This window comes from Anabas testudineus, chromosome 9, assembly GCF_900324465.2.
Source record: "Anabas testudineus chromosome 9, fAnaTes1.2, whole genome shotgun sequence".
Taxonomy (NCBI): domain Eukaryota; kingdom Metazoa; phylum Chordata; class Actinopteri; order Anabantiformes; family Anabantidae; genus Anabas; species Anabas testudineus.
The window spans coordinates 1,283,585-1,289,797 of record NC_046618.1 but is presented as its reverse complement, the minus strand read 5'-3'; positions in this window follow the sequence as shown (position 1 = coordinate 1,289,797).

Genomic DNA, 6,213 nt, shown 5'->3' with positions numbered 1-6,213 from the left:
AAAGAGTGTGTCAGTTGTTGAATTTTGTAAATAAAATCAATATGTCAAGAGATGTGTGGCTGGTTGTGATTATAGTAATAATAATAGTAGTAGTAGTACTCTGATGTCTTCCCTACACTAATTAAATGTTACTTTGACAGGTTTTTATGGGTCCTCTTAGGGGTTTTTAGTCACTGGCCCACGACCAAAGTTCTACGGGCTTAACCCAACGTGAAGTTAATCAAAAATACTCCCTAAGCATCAGTTAATCCTTTGGAGAGGCTAAGGTTGTTCACACGTCCTAGGAATTTGTTTTCATGGCAGTGCAACACAATGAGAATGACAGGACGATAAACATAATAACAGATAATGATATATAACATAGATCACATGTGTTGATGGATTTATTCATTTGAGGCTTAGTGATATCAGTGATCATTGTAATGGATTACCTGTGCAGATGATAGATAAAATATAAAAGAAAAAGGTCAGACGATATTATAAACCAGAACTTCCATCCACAAACAAGGCTTCAGTCGTCACTGTTTGGGTGAGTGTTTGGTGTCCTTTCACTTTCACCTGTCTTCTCACTTACAAAAAAAAAAACTGATGACAGACATGTATGGCTGGGGAACATTTGGACCAGGTCTGTGGTGAGGCAGAGGGGCTAGTTTTGAGTGACACTTTAAAACCAGAGAGCAGTAGGGTTAGAGAATTCAAGGAACATAGGGCATCACAGACAACAACTGCCTTGAAGCCTTCATCCACACCTGTCCACACATCGCTGTGCCTGCCAGTGAATGTGACGCCTGCAGCAGCACGAATGGCATTCTTCTCCTAAATGCAGCGGAGATTATGGTAGGTCAAGGGGAGAAGATGTGCTGATGAACCTGCAAGTGAAGCCCCTCAGTGATCCAGATCATCTGACACCAAGACCTGCTGGAGCCTTTTTACTAATATTGTATTTTGGATTTCATCTCTTTTGTCAAGCTGAATACATTTCTCACTCACATTTAGTGAAAAACATTAGCATTTATTTGTAGCTGTAAGTAATGTCTCTTAATATCATTAACCTAGATTATATATGTAAATTTGACATTATATAATAATTACCCAGTAATTGTTCCCCAGTTGACATTGCAGCCGATAACTGTGAAATAGGTTTTAAATTTTGATATAATCAAACTTGACAGTTTGGCCACAGTTGTAATGAAGTGTGTGAAGTTATGCTATGGCTCAGTTGGTAGAGCTGTTGTCCACCAACCTCTTGGCCACATGTCAAAGTGTCTGGAAAAAAGACAGTGAGTCCTGTTTTGTGAATGTAAATGGAAATCTGCGATATTAAGACCGTATTTAATGCAAAGTCAAAGATTTGGGGTTAAATACTGGATTAAATTGTGGAACAATTATTGGATGAATGTTATGTCATTTACTGGCTTTATTTTTACATTAGTGGTACATAGGAGAATTGGTCTCATGTTAACCCTTCTGTTCTTCGAAATCACACTTCATTACAAAATATATTAATCAATTCTCATGACTGTGTAAGTGTAAGAAACGACCACTAGGTGTCAGTAAATGCACACAGACAAAATGTCACTAGTGTAAGAGCTTAGAATCCACACTGACCCACAGCCCAAATGAGCATAGGTGAATTAATTATGTTTCTGACGGAGGTCAATGACTGACACCCAGCACTGTGAGTGGACATAACTTTATAAGTTTTAAGTAGATACGTTTATAATTAGTGGAAGAATAACATGCATAAACATGTGTTTTATTCTTTATATCATATATTAATTGTTACATGTTTTTATACATGTTATATCATGTTTTGGGAAAAATTGTTTCACAATCCAAAGGTTTGTAGACACTAACACATTGATGCATTTTCATTATGATTTGATGACTTTATTTAATCAAATCTTTAGGAATGAACAACAGTTCAGAAAAGAAAAACAGCCGTGCAGCAATTAACAAATTTGCCTGTCAAGTCTGTGGCATTCTACTGACCATTCAGGTGTGACCTCCTCACAGGCCCTGCAGACCTTTGGGAAGTGCTGCAGAGTTCAGGTGCTGGGAAGTTCATCACCTAAAGTGCAATGGTATCCATGGTGATTGAGGATGCCTTGTACAAAATGCAGATCACCCTCTCTCCTATTGCCAAAACATCCCCAGATCATCACATTTCCACCTCCATGCAGGCATCTATCATCTTTTCATGAGCACTGCATCTGAGCTCTGTACTGTTTGTTCTTCCCTTGGATCCAAACTCCTTAAACTTGGACTAATCAGTCCTCAAAACTTGGTTCCAGTCATCTAAAGACCTCTGACACCTTTTCTCCTGGCATGCATGATCAATTTAAGACTGTTAACACCATACCAAATGTAATCCTTAAAGTTTTAACTGCTGATTAAACAGTTACAGATTAATTAGAAACATGAGGAACAAGGTCTTCGTGTTTCTACTTAATGTGGGTGACAAGCACCTAATTCATACTCTGGTTTTTATTCCTGTCTATCAGCATGTCAGTAGGAAACTGCAGTGTATTTTAAGGAATTCAGCAGCCTTGTTTTATTCTTGGTCATGATGAGCTTACATTTACATTTAGTCATTTATCAGACACTTTTACCCAAAGTGATTTACAAGTGAGGAACAAGTACAAGGCAGGGTAAGTGTAAGGAGGTCTTCTAAGGAAAACACAGCCAGGATACGAACCCCAGTCTCCTGGATAGAGGGCAGTGATGTTACCACTACTGTGACTTCTGCAAATAACAGCTAGATATGCAGCTCAACAGAGAGGAGGCATAAACTCAGCAATTACAAATGAGTGTTTATTTATTTAAGATTATTTTGGGATATTTTTACCAAAACATGGGTGGAGAGGAAGGAGTATCACAACAACACTTCAACACTGCAATTCACAGCACAAGTTTTGACTTTATATTATGAGCTGCCTGTGAATTCATCCACCCCAATAACAGTAAGGGATGAAATATGACAATTTTAAATGTAATAATGTTCAGCTATAATGAGGAGACTTAAGGTAAATACTGACTCATACATGTAAATTCATAAACAAAGGTGTTCAGTTAAAGATTAAATAAAAAATTCACCTTTAAAAGCTAATAAAAGCATTTATTATGTATGTTTTATGTTTATAAGTTTAACACTGACTTAATTTTCTCAGCTAAATTAGATGAATGAACTAAAAATGAATTTACATTCTTTAAACATAATATAAAGCCACAGAGCTCCAGCACATGCCTGAAGGTATGTGGACATTCCATGGCTGAACATGTGACTGCGACACCGTGGGCAATAACGTGCTGCTCTAACAGCCTCCACTCCTCTGGTTGCAGGCTTTCCACCACAGTTTGGAACCTGGCCACAGGGGTTTGCTCAGACACAAGCACTTTAATGAGGTCCAAGACTGATGTTCAGTGATAAGGCCTGACCTGCAGCTGCTGTTCCAGCTCATCCACAAGGTGTTGGAAGAGGTTGAGGTCAGGCCTCCGGGCAAGCTCTTCCACACTATGCTGGGAAAACATTTATTATCATCATCATTTATTAGCATCTAAGCATGGCAGCACTTGGACAAGACAAGTCTGGCCATGTAATGTGCATGTACACGGTGAAGTATTAAACGTGTAATTGTTGTTGCAGAAGAGAGGAAGAAAACAAAGAACATTAATGACCAAATATAAATACAGATATGGACAAACGGAGCCCAGGCTGCATGCATTGTGCAGCAGGATTGTGTCTCATGTACTGGAAAATTCTCAAGCACCCATCAGACCGAGTTCCAACAGAGAAGCTACATCCACTAAAAAGCAAAAATATCATCACATGACAAGGTGTCGATTTCTGTGTAATGACCATAATTGCAAAATAACTGCCAAGTTGTGCTCATTGGTGCAGTTGGGCTTTTTCATAAAGGTAGCACAGAATTGTACCTCACATTGGGCATAATAATTTAACTTTTCACGTAACGATTTAATGATTTTAAGTGTGAAAGTGGTGGAAAACATCAGCCAACGTCCACTCCACCAGCCAGCAAACAGAATGCGTCTTCTCAGGGACCTGCTAGGTGAGTCATTAGTGTCATGTTAATGAGCCATGATAAGTGCAAGGCTGCTAATGAGAGCTGAGCTTTATGCCGTGTTTTTTTTTTTAATGGAACAGCACAGAAGTCGGTCACTCTGTAAGAGGGAACAGAGTGTAGAGGCATTTCTGTGTCAGTAAAACCTGTTCTACATTACTCCCCATGAAGATACATACTAACAAACCAGTGGTGAGAATATTTGCTGAGTTCTGATAAACTGTGCTTGTGCTTTACTTGGGTTTTGTGTGTTTGTGTTGTGTGTGTGTTTGTGTGTGTGTGTGTGTGTGTGTGTGTGTGTGTGTGTGTGTGTGTGTGTGTGTGTGTGTGTGTGTGTGTGTGTGTGTGTCTGCTTCCAGTTGAAACATTAGAAGTTGCTTCAGCTGGAAGCACAGAGATATTACAATATCAGGAACGTAGAGGGAGGTTTAATCCCATTCATTCATATATATGTGTGTACTCTCCAAACTCAACCATAAGATGCAAAATGAAAATCAGTGAAGTCGCCATTAAACAATCTCTTGCAACTATACAATTAATATGATAAATTGTTATAGATTAAACTATGAATAACGTTTGCAACAAATCTAGTTTGCACCTTCAAATGAGCCTGAACACAATAACAGCAACGACTGAGGAAAATAAATCTAATCAAGGGAAATAAAGAGCCAATGAATTAGTCTGCAGCAGAGGGGTTTAATTGTCAGTGTCATGAAAATGCCAACAGTAGGTATATCCATCTCTCAGGACGTCCTGACTTGCCTCCACTGTTGGCTCACTTATATCCAATATAGGTTTTGAAACTAAATTAAACAAAAATGTTGATCAGTGGAATTTTTAGCAAGCCTTAATTTGTAATAGAGCATTTATTGGTGCCTACAGTATATGTAGTGGTGGATTAATCTACGTTTGGTGCTCTAAGGTAAGGTCAGTCCAAAAATACTGAAATGATCAATAGAGTAATATTAATGATTTACAATCATGAGAAGCAACAACAGGTTCCTCCAGGTCGCCTGGAGTTTGTTGGAAGTGATGGAGACCGAGAAGTCAGATAACAGCAGGACTTCGTTTGTCTTTTCATCCTCACCGACTGAAAACTGTCCTGTTACAGTGAATCTTCCTTCGTCCATGTCCCAGTCTGGTCCGTGTTCAGTGCGGATGCGCCTCTGGATGACACTGTCTCAGCGGCTGTTCTCAGCACTTCTGTCCACACCTCCACCTCCTCAGCTCCTGGTGGATTTCACGTCCAGCAGCTAATAGCAGGCTAGCTGTTGGAATATGTAAAAAAAAAAACAATGCTGTATCCATGGTAACGTATGTCTTCTGACAAAGTCACCAAAAGTCATCTCACAAATACAGAAGATCAGAGGGATCCCAGGAGGTTCACTTCTACCCAACACCTAAGAATAGCAGGTGACACGATCTGGAGGAAGACATCAGACAAAAACTAAGAAAATAACACAAAGAGAGAGGAGCGGCACAGCTGCCGCATCACAGGCACCATTCTAGAAATATCCACGTTTAAATGTCATGGTACCGAGTTGGTAACATGGTGCCATGTTACTGCTGATTTCTTAGAACTGTGTGCCTGAGGGTGTGAAACTGCAGAAAAATAAAGACATCCATGCAAGATATGAGCAGTAGATTCATTAGTAGAGGGTTAGGGGAACACAGAATCCAAGCTGAACCTCAGATGCTGATGCAGTAAACTGCAGGTGATGTGAAAATAAGCAACATATTGAAGAAGAGGCAGAGAAACTCCACTGTGGACTGTGGATTTGTTCTCCAGTGAGATGAAACTGTGCACTGGTTGGAGCAGAGGTGAGGTTCTTTATGTGCATATCACTCATTCATTTGTTCCTATTTGTAATCTATAACTTACTGATTGATAAATTACTAATGAATAATCAGCTGTTTTCTTCTATTATACAATCAGTGAACCTTTATTTATATTCATTGGTATTTTGGAGCATGTGTGGACCTTTTGTGGATGTTTTTTGTGTCACATAATATAATGTATTTACAGTGAGGACATGATAAAACTGTGGTTATGTTTAATATAAATATACTTTTTTGCATTCAGGACAAATCTCAGCACAGGTCTGTGCGTTGCCACAGAGTCTAAAGTCCC